Source organism: Lissotriton helveticus, chromosome 2_1 (assembly GCF_964261635.1).
Source record: "Lissotriton helveticus chromosome 2_1, aLisHel1.1, whole genome shotgun sequence".
Taxonomy (NCBI): Eukaryota; Metazoa; Chordata; class Amphibia; order Caudata; family Salamandridae; genus Lissotriton; species Lissotriton helveticus.
This window is the reverse complement of record NC_136059.1, coordinates 1,619,398,249-1,619,411,688: the sequence shown is the minus strand read 5'-3', so window position 1 is coordinate 1,619,411,688 and position 13,440 is coordinate 1,619,398,249.

Below are 13,440 nucleotides of genomic sequence, written 5' to 3'. Positions count from 1 at the left end.
TTGATTACAGTCTGGTGGTCCGAAGAGTACCAGACTCACGGGACGCGGTGGTGGCGGTCCAGCCACCACCGCACCGGCAGTCTAACCGTCCTATTAGGACTTTGGTAGTTGGACCACCATTGCACGTCCGCAATCTTCAGGGAACTGCATTCCCTGGTGGTCCAGCGACAGTCTGAGGGCTGCAAATATTCTTGGTGGTACCCTGAGGATATTACAACTTTCCTCACCACCAGCGCTGTCATGTAGGTACTTTCTCTGTGCACCTGATGGTGGTGAGGAAAGAAAGGGGGCCCTAAGTTATGTTATGTTATGTTACATATTTTTATATAGCGCTCATCTTCCCCAGCCAAGGGGCGTCCCGGCGCTATCAAACTAACAAGGAGGGCAGCTGCCTCTACAAAGCACAGCAGGCCCTAACACAACAAGCCCTAGGGTCTAGTTTGAGGGAAAAAGGTAAGTCTTGATGGCTTTCCTGAAGGCCAGGAGATCATTTAAGCCACGTAACTGGGACGGCTAGGCGTTCCATAATTTAGCAGCCAGATAGCGGAAAGAGCGACCGACCATTCGAGAGCGTTTCACCCGAGGAACCGCTACCAGGTGCTGGCCTTCCAAACGCTAAGATCCTCAGGGACATATGGGGTCAGTAGTGGACAGAGCGTAGGTGGAGTAGCGAGCTTTAAAATCTTGAATGAAAGACAGACAGCCTTAAATTGGATCCGCTTAGCCACAGGCAACCAATGGAGTTTACTTAAGGTGTCGGCAACCGGATGAGAGCGAGGGAGGCCTACCAAAGTTCTAGCTGCCGCATTCTGCACCCGCTGCATTCTTCCAATCTCTGCCTGGTTGGTCCCTAGCAACAAGGAGCTTGCATAGTCCAGGCGAGTGAGAATAGTCGATTGTACTATGAGCTGGGGGGTAGAAGGGTCAAAAAGTTTTAGAATAGGTTTGAGATTCCGTAGGATCCCAAAGCATATGGCTGCCGTTTTCCTAGTGTGAGTGCGTAGACTGAGGGAGGAATCTAACCAGATCCCGAGGTTTTTTACTTCTGATTTTGGGTTGGGAAAATTCCCTAAAGTATTGGGCCACCATTTTTCCCACCAGGCAGAGGCGTTTTTCCCCACTAATAAAACCTCCGTATTACTTGCATTTAGCTGCAAGTAGTTAGAGGTCATCCAGCTAGCCACGGCCGTTAGGCCACTCTTATACCTAGTGGAGCTCAAAACTGAATCATCCGTCAGAGCCACCACTAGCTGCGTATCGTCAGCATATGAGACCATTGAGAGCTCCCATAGCTTAGCGACCGCAGCCAGTGGCTGTACGTAGAGATTAAATAACGTAGGGCTGAGTGCCTAACCCTGGGGGACTCCCTGTTCAATAGGTCATTCCTTGGAAAGGAACGGGGGAGTGGAAACCCTAAAGGTTCTTCCTGTTAGAAAGGCTCTGAACCATTCCAGAGCGAGTCCCCCGACACCCGCTTCTTCCAGACGATGTAGCAAAACCGCATGCAAGACCGTGTCAAAGGCGCCACTCAGATCCAACAGGAACAGTGCCGCCTTTTGACCAAGGTCCAAAATGGTCCGCAGATGTTCTGTCATGCTCAAAAGTGCAGTCTCGGTGCTGTGACCGGCTCGGAAACCATGCTGTGAGGCATCCAGAGTATTGTTTGAGCACAGAAAACTGGTAAGAGTGCTATTGATGTGGGATTCTCCCACCTTGGCCGGCCAAGGGAGCAAGGAAATAGGCCTGAAATTCTCAGGTTTGGTGGGATCCAATGTAGGTTTTTTAATAATGGGGTATACCCATGCCTGTTTCCATCTTGCCAGTATCACGGCTGATTCAAAGGAAGAGTTAATTATCTGACGAGGGGGATTAAGCACAAGCGCGGATGCCTCCCTAAATTGGGCAGGTTTTAAGGGGTCAACAGGAGAGCCAGACTTGATTTTCCCACATAGTCTAATGAGTTCTTCATGGGAGATTTCAGGAATCACCATAAGTTTGGTAGTTGACTCCGGACTAAAAGGGACGGGTAAAGGTGTAGGCAAAAAGGATCTGTAAATTACACTCACTTTTTCTACAAAGAAGTAGCCAGGGGCATATTATCAAGGGGGTTTATCTCCGCTTTTTTGGCTTTAAAAGCCAAGAAAGCGGAGATAAAATTATCTCCCTATTACCAAGCTGTCGCTAACACCAGTTAGTGACAGCTAATAGGAGATAGCGACCATCTTGGGCCCCGCTTTGCATGTCAGTGATATTTATCACTAATGACATGCAAAGTGGGCGTGCCAAGATGTTAGCGACTGGAAACAGTCGCTAACATCGCTATCTCCTATTACCAACTTTTGGAGATATTCGCGCTAAGCGCGAATATCTCCAAAAGCTAACACCTGCCCTGAGCAGTTCTTCGCCATGTTATCCAATGGGAGGTGGATAACATGGCTAAGAGCATTTGCTCGAAAATGCATGAATATCGCTGACTTTTCAGCGATATTCATGCATTGCGGCCGTTTTTTATCGCATTTGCGATAAACCTTGCTAATAGCAAGGTTTATGTGCGATAAAAATCGCCGATGTGCGGCGATAATTTTTGTCTCTAAACAAGTTAGAGACAAAAATTATCGCTAGTTGTTGGTAATATGCCCCCCAATTCTTCGCAGTGTGTTTCAGAGACAGCCACAGGTGTCGAGGCTTTTTTGGCGCTGCGATCCTTCAGAATTTTAAAAATAGATTTCGAGGGATTTGGGCTAAGCCTTATCTCCTTGGCATAGTAAGCAGCTCATGTTTTTGCAAATTGTTCTGTGATAGTTTTTTTGTGCTGCAATGTATTGCCCTTTTATTTCTGGATCATACATTTTCCTCCATTTCCATTCAATTTTTTTGCAGGTTTTCCTTAGGGTAGTTAGAGACTCATTCTACCATGGGTTAGATTCTTGAGAGCGGCCTTTGATCCAGCTGGCCGGGATCAAAGCATCCAGAGCCCGGGTTAACCAGGTACAGAACATCTCATACCCTGACTCTGTATTATCGAAAGGTTCAGGAGGGTCTGTTCTGAGCAGGGCGTAAAAATCGTCTAAACGTAATTTACGCCAGGGGCGCTTGTATACTGGTTGACTAGTAACCACACCTGATGATTCTTTTAAAGGTAGGGACATGCCGACCAGCATATGATCGGACCAAGGGACCGGAATAGGGGCAGCTACTATCACCGCTTCCATATTAGAAAAGATGGGATTGAATAAATGTCCTCCTCTATGGGTGGGACTCGTAACTAATTGGTGCAGTTGAAATGCTGCTAGATCTCCTAGAAAGCCGCTTTTCTTTTTATCTAAGGTAAGATCAAAATGGAGATTTAAGTCTCCAAAAATGCTAAAATTTGCAGTTCCTACAGCCAGTGAACCCACTGCTTCCAAAAATGCATTTGTGAAACTGCCGGCGTGCCCGGGGTGCCTATACACCAGGACCCCAGAAAGGGTCAGATGAGGGTTTATCAGGATGCTTAAGCGGGCACATTCTCATCCTTCAATATCAACTTTAGTGAAAAGGCAAGGGTAGCGAGAATTGACAATCACTGCAATACCCCCACCCCTCGTTGGCCTATTTATAGTATGCACGGAATAACTGGGCAGCACGGCCAAATTGAGGACTGTGGTCATGTCGTCCTGTAGCCAGGTCTCAGTAAGGAACAAAATATCCAGTTTGTTATCCTCAATGAGATCATATACTTCGGCGTAATGTTTAGCTAGAGATCTTACATTCAGCTGAAAGATTGTCAGCCGTTGTTGAGGGCAGGTGGCTTTAGGGGGCGTAAGTACCATTGGTTTAGGTAGAAAGATTAACCAACATGCACACTGGAAGGGACCCCTCAGAGGATGGAGTGGGGTCCTGTTACATCGGGTACCTGATGTATTCAGGTCTAAGAGAGTTTCCCTGGAATAAGTGTGCCCAGCCAACTTATTGTGACCAGCATTTCTGGCGAGAGGCGACGTACTGGCGTGGACGGGCGCAGACGGGCGCAGACGGGCTTGCCTTTGGCGCGCCTTTGGTGAACCACCGGGGCGCCCGCGGTGCGCGGCCGCTGCACACTTGGAGGGACATCCCCCTTTAATCCCAGGGACCGTCTGATTTGCGCCGGATGTAAAACAGAAGTCTAGTCACTTCCGGTGTGTTCGTCGAGTCCGTCTTCCCTCCACAACAATCCGACCTAAAGTCAGCGGTGGACTGGGGAAGCGGCAATGAGGTGAGTATTAAAAATAAGTGAAGTTAAAAACAAGCGCAACACCTCAGTAACTAACTGCAGCCCTTCGCGCTAAGCGTAGTGACAGCGTCTCCTTGCTTCTTGAATCAAGCAGGAGGAAAGGAAGTTGCCCCTTGAATAGTTCAGCCCAGAATAAGCTAGACTGCTAACTTGCACAGGATGTAAAACGGAAGTCTAGTCACTTCCGGTGTGTTCGTCGAGTCCGTCTTCCCTCCACAACAATCCGACCTGACTGGGTGTGAGTGTTTGATTGGTTCGGATGCTCCGTCCATCACCACCCCCTTTTGTACCGCTTTTGGCCGCCATAAGTGTGGCAGGGTATGCTCAGACATGAGTCCCTTGCTCACTTTGCCACTGGATTCAAGCAACCTGGGCTGAAGACGGCTGTAATGCCAGAAACCGGTCCTCGGAAGCTTGTTTCCGGTCCAGGGAAGGCATGGCTTGGCAGTTCGGGCCGGACTGTTCCCATGAGGCACAGGGTCAGACTGATTTGCATATAGCCATGTCTGAACTGGGGTGGCAGAGTGGGCTAAAGAACGGTGATGGATTCAATGCAGATATTTTGACTGGGTGTGAGTGTTTGATTGGTTCGGATGCTCTGTCAATCACCACCCCCTTTTGTACCGCTTTTGGCCGCCATAAGTGTGGCAGGGTATGCTCAGACGTTTGTCCCTTGCTCACTTTGCCACTGGATTCAAGCAAGCTGGGCTGAAGACGGCTGTAATGCCATAAACCGGTCCTCGGAAGCTTGTTTCCGGTCCAGGGAAGGCATGGCTTGGCAGTTTGGGCTGGACTGTTCCCATGAGGCACAGGGTCAGACTGATTTGCATATAGCCATGTCTGAACTGGGGTGGCAGAGTGGACTAAAGAACGGTGATGGATTCAACCCAGATCTTTTGACTGGGTGTGAGTGTTTGATTGGTTCGGATGCTCCGTCCATCACCACCCCCTTTTGTACCGATACTGTACCTATACAGCATGCTCAGGAAACGTACGGATCATTACACTATCCTGAGACCATTGTCATTGTGGGTAAGACACTGGTCTACACCGGAGTTGGCAGATTACAAAGATGGTCTACAAGAAATAATGATATTAGATCGGAATAATACCAACATAAGGTTAAAACATGTTTGTACATGGTGAAATAGGATTGGTTTAGCTCAGTTTTGGGAAGAGCCATCGACACTGACCTAAAACTCAAAAAGGGTATTGAAATCTGCATTCTGGGCATACATTGAACACAGTTTGTTAAATGAACTAGCTGGTGGAACTCTTATAAGCAAATTTCTCGCGTTCAAAGATAGTGCTAATTTTGAGCAGTTTTTGGATGAGGTACAGCCACCTATCGGCCAAAACATTATACATGAAAATTAGATATGGAATTTTGAAAACAAATGTGACTGTAGCCAGGTGGACAAGTACCCATACTGAAAAGACCACTGACTTATGTACTATGTGCGCATGTAAAACAAGAGAAGATGAGTCACATATTCTTTTCTTTTGCCCAGCTTATGAGGTAATTAGAAAAAGATGGATTAAACCTCTCTGTCTAAATCTAGGAGTGCGCTCATATAAGGAAGCGGAAAGGATTTTAAAAACTGACACTAGCCAGGTGAACATTTTTGGCGTTAGTAGATTTCTGCTAGCAACAAATTTTGTACGCGTTAAAGTGGGCCTGAAACTCTAGAAGAAATTATATATTATGATCCAATATTGAAGCAACTAGTCACTAACGGCTGTTGCTAATTTGTCCAGATTATGAAGTGTATATATATTTTTATTTTAAAATGTTAGCAATATTAGAAAATGTTGATGATTATGGACTGAAGCAATGAATCCCATGTGTATTTTATATCTTGATGCCTTTTTAATTTACTGAAATTAAGGTTTTAAATGTAACGATTTCCTAACCGTATCTGTGTTATCATGTAAAATCAAATCATTAACCTCCTTATATGGACCTTGTAATAATGTAAGCCTATGTTTTATGTATCTTTTATGGTTCTAATGTGCCGAAATAAAGATTATGAAATGAAACATTAGATATACAATGTTATTTTATTTGTTGCTATTACTCAATGAAGACTGATATTTTCAAAATGTAAAGTTTTTAATACAAAATAATACTACAGCACTATTTTAGGATGCACTAAGGGGCAGAAACAGTTGCTGTGTTTCTTCTCCTTCAAGAGTGGCTGCCAATGTCTCCATCTCAGACTTGATTTTCTTTAACATCCGCTGATGAACCCCATATGCTTTTCTCTCAAAGTTCACTTTGTGATCTTAGATCTTACCCAGACTTCTTGACATACTGTACCAATAGAGCATGCTCAGGAACAACTCTATGATCACAAAGTAAACTTTGAGAGAAAAGTATATGGGGGTTCATCAGCAGATGTTGGAGGAAGTCAAGTCGGGATGGACACATTTTCGGGTCACTCCTAAAGGACTCCAGAAGTACCCTATCAAGGGAATGACATGGGCAATAAGATGCACCCATTCTTGATGAAGGAGTGGTCAACATCAAGCTCATTGCTCTGTTACATAAGAGTCCATCACCCAGCTATTGTACATCCGTTCCTCAATCCAGGCATCCCATTATCAAATGGTTTCCAAGATGGACTCCTTCACTACATCTCCGAGAAAATCCGCAGACCCGTGCCAGGGATTTTGAAACAGCCTACAGTGCACTCACTAGTGTTCTTTATTACTTATGTCCTACATCTTCTTCCTTTGGTAATTCTGTATCAGCACCATTTCCAACGTTGTCTTCTCCTCATTCTTCCACCCCTCAACAACATGAGAGGAGTTGGCCTAACGGCTAGGGCGCTCGACCTCGGACCTGGGGATCTGGGTTCGAGTCTCGGTAACGACGCCAAAACCTCCTGTGATTCTGGGCAAATCACTTAATCTCCCCGTGCCTAAAAAATGAAAGTAACGTAAAAATGTAACGTAACTGGAAAAATATGGAAAGCGCTCTGATACCTGATTCGGTTCGGGTCTAGTTCGCGCTATATAAAACTCTGCAAAAAAATAAAAAATGAGCAGCATGCACACTTTCCAGAGAATGAGCATTTAGATTGCACATCTTTTCAATGCTAGTACAAAAGAGAAAAGGCATCTTCTCCATGGACAGACCTCTCCAATTTACGACCCATCTCTCTCCTACCTTACCTGGGCAAGGTTACGGAGAGGCACGTGAACACCTATCTTTCTCAACATCTTGAGGCGACGGATGGCCTGGACCATTCTCAATCAGGGTTCAGGCCAAACCACAGCACAGAATCAGCTCTTCAGACAGTGACCAACAACATCAAAATGGCACTGGATGATGGCAGCTCAATGATTCTGGTGCTGTTGGACCTCTCCGCCGCTTTTGATACGGTGTCTCACATGGTGCTCCTCAACCGCCTAGGCGAGGTGGGAGTAGAAGGAGTGGCTCTGGCATGGATGAAGAGCTTTTTGACTGACCGTCATCAAGAAGTTAGGCTGGGCTCCCACAAATCCACCCTTAGGGAGCTCAATAAGGGAGTGCCGCAAGGCTCGTGCTTGAGTCCTACACTCTTCAATGTGTATGTGGCCCCCCTAGCCAACTTAGCAAGATCTTTCGGCTTCACCCCTGTGTCGTATGCCGACGACACTCAACTCCTTTTTCCCTTTAAACATCTTACACCTGCAATAAAAAGATCTTTTGCAGATGGCATGAGAGCCATTGCAGAGTGGATGTCATCTAACTGCCTGCAGTGTAATGTAGGGAAGACGGAGGTCATGTGTTTCGGACAAGCGGCGACACACTGGGCACCCGATTGGTGGCCACTAGAGCTGGGCCCTGTCCCTACTCCCAAGAGTTCAGTCAGGAACCTGGGAGTACTCTTCGATCAGCAGCTCACTTTCAAGGGCCATGTTAACCAAGTCGCTGGTAACTGCTTCCGGGCAATTGGTATGTTAAGGCGTGTTTTCCCCTACATACCGGATCATCATAGAAAGACGCTTGTACAGGCTCTTGTCATCAGCAGGATTGATTACTGCAATGGTTTGCTCCTTGGAGCAAACGAAGAACAACTCAGTAAATTGCAGGTAATCCAAAATACAGCTGCAAGGATTATCCTGAACGCCCCCCCAAGGACACCCTCACACCCCCTGCTGATGAGACTCCACTGGCTCCCTGTGAGGAAGCGAGTCCAGTTTAAAACACTGTGTACTATTCATAAGAGCTTGACAGGGGAGGGTCCAAAACATATGACCACTATTTTTCAGCCCTACGTTCCCGGACGCCTTTTGCGCTCCAGTTATCAGCAGCTACTGCAAGTACCCAGAGTAAAAAAGACTAGACAAGGTGGCCGTGCATTAGCTTATGCCGGACCAATACTCTGGAACTCGCTGCCCCCGGAATTAAGATCTCTTTCCAGCCACTTGACCTTCCGGAAAACTTTAAAAACTTACCTGTACCCTACTAATAATGCCCTGTAGTTTCCCCTTAGGCTGGACATTCAATTTATTTGGAACCCTTCTTGTTACAGCAATAGCGCGGAGATACCCCTTCGGGGGTCTAGTCTGGCGCTTTACAAGAATATAAAATAAATAAATAAATAAATAAATAAAGATGAACAAAAGTCAGTTGCTCTTGAACATTTTTTCCTTTAATTAGGTGTTTCTCATCATGCCATCTTTTTCTACTTAGACAGGCTGTTTGTGAAATAGTGTTTATTTGTTCTATATATTCTTGTCTGTTTGCATCCTGTTCTGATAATTGTCAAATGTATTTATTATTCAGTTTGAGTTTGATGAAACCAGATGTGGTCTTCTTCTGTTTTATTGGCTTTTTTGTAAAGGTTTTCCTTTTCAGTAAAGTTGTCTTTCATTTTGTGTCATCAGTTAGACAAATGCAAAAACAGAGTCATGAAATAAGAACAATTACATATTTGTAGGTCACAAAAACCTTGCTTTGTTGTCTTTCATTTTATATTTTTGTTTGCTTGCCCAAAAAGAAAATGGCTGAGGCTGATCTGTAGGCAACTGGGCACTCAACATTGTGCAGAAGCTCTTCGTATCTTAAGATCTGATACTAGCCCGGCTATTGTTTGCTCTGTTGCAAAGTTTTGGGGTCACTCAGAAGGCACTCGCTGTAAACTTGAGACTGTTGTCCATGCTGACAGCCTTTTAGCTGAAAAGTTCTATAATGCACTTTATTGGTTAATCTAGCTGCTATGGTTTACGTTGACCTGATGTGGGTAGATAATGGTTTTTGCTGCTTTGGAATCTCATGTATATTTGCTCTCTGTACAATTTTAAATGCTTTTTAGACCCTACCACACTGGTATTTTATAATAGGATTCTAGTGTATTCCTTTTTATGGTTTTGAACTACCTGTATGTAATCCACAGGTTTTGTACTGTTATGGTCCATGACCAAAATACATTTTTTATGATGATGATGATGATGATATTCTTTGTATTTTGGTTTTCAACATTGTTGCGAGTTATCTTGTGTTAGGTCTAAACACAGTTCACAGAGTTATTTATTTTTAGTGCTATTTTACACCATTTGACAGTTAAACATTAATTTTGAAAGGGTGGATGAGGACTTTATATTGTTATGTTGGAACAAATAATCTTGTAATTTGTTAGAAGCCATTGAAGCCTTCAGGAATATCATTCACCTATAAGCACATCTCATTTTGTACTAAATATATATACTCATGTCTCGTTTTCTATTCTAACATGTTTTCATATATATTTATAACATTTAGTTACACAATCCTACTGCTTGTATTGAAAAACTTAAAGATAATTCTGATTGGTGGGTGAGTTCTTTGACACATATTGTCCCTATAGACATACATACTACAGGCTTTTAGCAGATGTTAAATAAAGACCTTCTTCAATGCTATTTCATAGCTATTGTGTATCCAGCAAATATTTTTAGAGGAGTTTGTTTCTTTTCTGGCCAACACTGGTTCACAAATGAGCGTCCAAAGGTACAACTCTAAAGTATTTTTTTATACAACTCTATGTGTTAAGTATAAATGTGATATTCTAAATTGTCTATCAAAGTATAGTGTGAGATAACATAAATTACATTTAATTATTCCCATGGCAAGTACAATATTATTCCAGAGTCAGCTATGGAGTAATTGCTCACTCTTTAGGGAGCATGTGTAATCAGCATTTATGTGACACTACACAGAAATGTACATATATTATAGAATTCTACTTTTCCAGTGTCTATGATATGCTTTTGACATTTAAATTGCTTTTCTCTCCCAACAAACAAGTCAATGCTAGTTCAACTAATTGCATGCTGTACAGTCTTAGTTTGTCCCAGTGGAGTGGCTTACACAATTACATATTGGTGTGTGCCTCTTGATTGACAGGGAGCTTAAGTTTGAAAGCAGCGGCTGAGGTTGCAAGTGTACATGGCTCCTCAGGTTATGTGGTAAGTATGTGTTGGTATCTGTTCCTGGGTGTTTGGTTGCACCTGATCTGAATGCCATTCTGGTTGCTACTCCTCCACAGGACATGGTGCACTCCTTTATCAGGGCTGTACTGCCTCTGGGTTACAGCACATCCAATATTCCATGATCCTCTCAAGATATACTGTGGTTAGTTACAGCACATACAGGGCAAATACACCCGCCAATTACACATGTCCAATGTGCAAAGCTCCTCTTCTTATTCGAGTAATGCACCAGCAAAACACACCTAGCATCAATGCAGACCAAACCTGGCAAGGGGGCTCTATCTACACACATGGGCCAATCGAGATGTACACATAGGGGTCGATTAGGATGGCGGACGGAAACGTGTACCGTCCGCCGCGGAAGGTGGCAAGCTACTCCGGACCTGTCCGCGGAAAATCCGCAACAGCAATTAGGATAAAACATACAAAAAACGCCGACCGCGGCGTACGGAGCACTCCAATCCCCGTCCGCGGCGGTCGGAGTACACCTGAGTCCGCGGCAGGCGGACGGAACAGTAAAAACACCGACCGCCGCGTACGCACATGACCGCGAATACATCCACCACCCCCGCTATACCTGCGCAATGTCCGTGTCCGCAATTAGGATAACTCCGCAAGTACCCCGGTAGTCACCGCCATCCACGTCCGCAGCGGAACCAATGCACCGAGAATCCGTGCACCACAGCGGAACGACAACACAAACAACATCCCTACTGTCAAACCAATGCCATACATTGGCACGGAAGTTTATCACCAAACCCACGAAAAAAAACGCCCACCCACCGAAAATATCCTAACCAATCACAACACACAATGATCCACCGCCAAGCACCACACAATCCACACCTGCCAACACTCCCACCTAGCACCTGGCTGCCAATAACCATTCAGACACGGTCTAGACACACACCATAAAAGAACTCCCACCCACTCCACAACTCCTCTGCATCACAGCATAGCTGCTAGCAGGACACACCACTGAACTGAGCCCAAAGAGAAATAGCATTCACACAACCCACACCCAAACACACCCACCACACAAACACCCACCACACCATTCTTACACACCACACACCTGCACCACCCCATCCACGCAAACCCACACCCCGAGCACCACACACCATGGCACCAAAAAAAACCCCCAAATTCACTGACACCGAGTTGAAGGTTATGGTCGATGAGATCATCCGTGTGGAACCCCACTTATTCGGGGCCCTAGTGCAGCAGACCAGCATAGCCAGGAGAAACAGCATGTGGGACCGGATAGTCACCAGGGTGAATGCCTCCGGGAGCGTCCCGAGGACGAAGCAGGACATCCAGAGGCGGTGGCACGATCTAAAGACCCGAGTCAAAGCCATACGAGCCAAGAACTATCTCCGGGCTAATCATACAGGCGGTGGAACCCCTCCGGAGCCCTTACCCTACACCGAGTGGGAGGAGAAGGTGATGACCATCATCCACCCTGAGAGCCTTGATGGACTACCTGAGGGAGAAGAGGCTGGTAAGTACAAACCAAGCACCACGAGCACTACTACATGGTGTGCCTCACACAACTGTGAAGACACATCTCCCAGAGCCCAACCCATGCATGCAGTCCACATACTCACCAACGTCGAAATCACTCCAACAGGCCCCCATGTCCATAGGGATGGCGGTGGTGGTGGGTGTGAGGGGATGGAACTACAACTCCCAACAGGCCCCCATGTCCATAGGGATGGCGGTGGCGGTGGTGGTGGGTGTGAGGGGATGGAACCACAACTCCCAACAGGCCCCCATGTCCATAGGGATGGCGGTGGTGGTGGGTGTGAGGGGATGGAACTACAACTCCCAACAGGCCCCCATGTCCATAGGGATGGCGGTGGTGGTGGTGGTGGGTGTGAGGGGATGGAACTACAACTCCCAACAGGCCCCCATGTCCATAGGGATGGCGGTGGCGGTGGTGGTGGGTGTGAGGGGATGGAACCACAACTCCCAACAGGCCCCCATGTCCATAGGGATGGCGGTGGTGGTGGGTGTGAGGGGATGGAACCACAACTCCCAACAGGCCCCCATGTCCATAGGGATGGCGGTGGCGGTGGTGGTGGGTGTGAGGGGATGGAACTACAACTCCCAACAGGCCCCCATGTCCATAGGGATGGCGGTGGTGGTGGGTGTGAGGGGATGGAACTACAACTCCCAACAGGCCCCCATGTCCATAGGGATGGCGGTGGTGGTGGGTGTGAGGGGATGGAACCACAACTCCCAACAGGCCCCCATGTCCATAGGGATGGCGGTGGCGGTGGTGGTGGGTGTGAGGGGATGGAACTACAACTCCCAACAGGCCCCCATGTCCATAGGGATGGCGGTGGTGGTGGGTGTGAGGGGATGGAACTACAACTCCCAACAGGCCCCCATGTCCATAGGGATGGCGGTGGTGGTGGGTGTGAGGGGATGGAACTACAACTCCCAACAGGCCCCCATGTCCATAGGGATGGCGGTGGTGGTGGGTGTGAGGGGATGGAACCACAACTCCCAACAGTCCCCCATGTCCATAGGGATGGCGGTGGTGGTGGGTGTGAGGGGATGGAACCACAACTCCCAACAGGCCCCCATGTCCATAGGGATGGCGGTGGTGGTGGGTGTGAGGGGATGGAACTACAACTCCCAACAGGCCCCCATGTCCATAGGGATGGCGGTGGTGGTGGGTGGGGTGAGTACCAGTGCAGACAGAATCGGCCAAAAAAGTG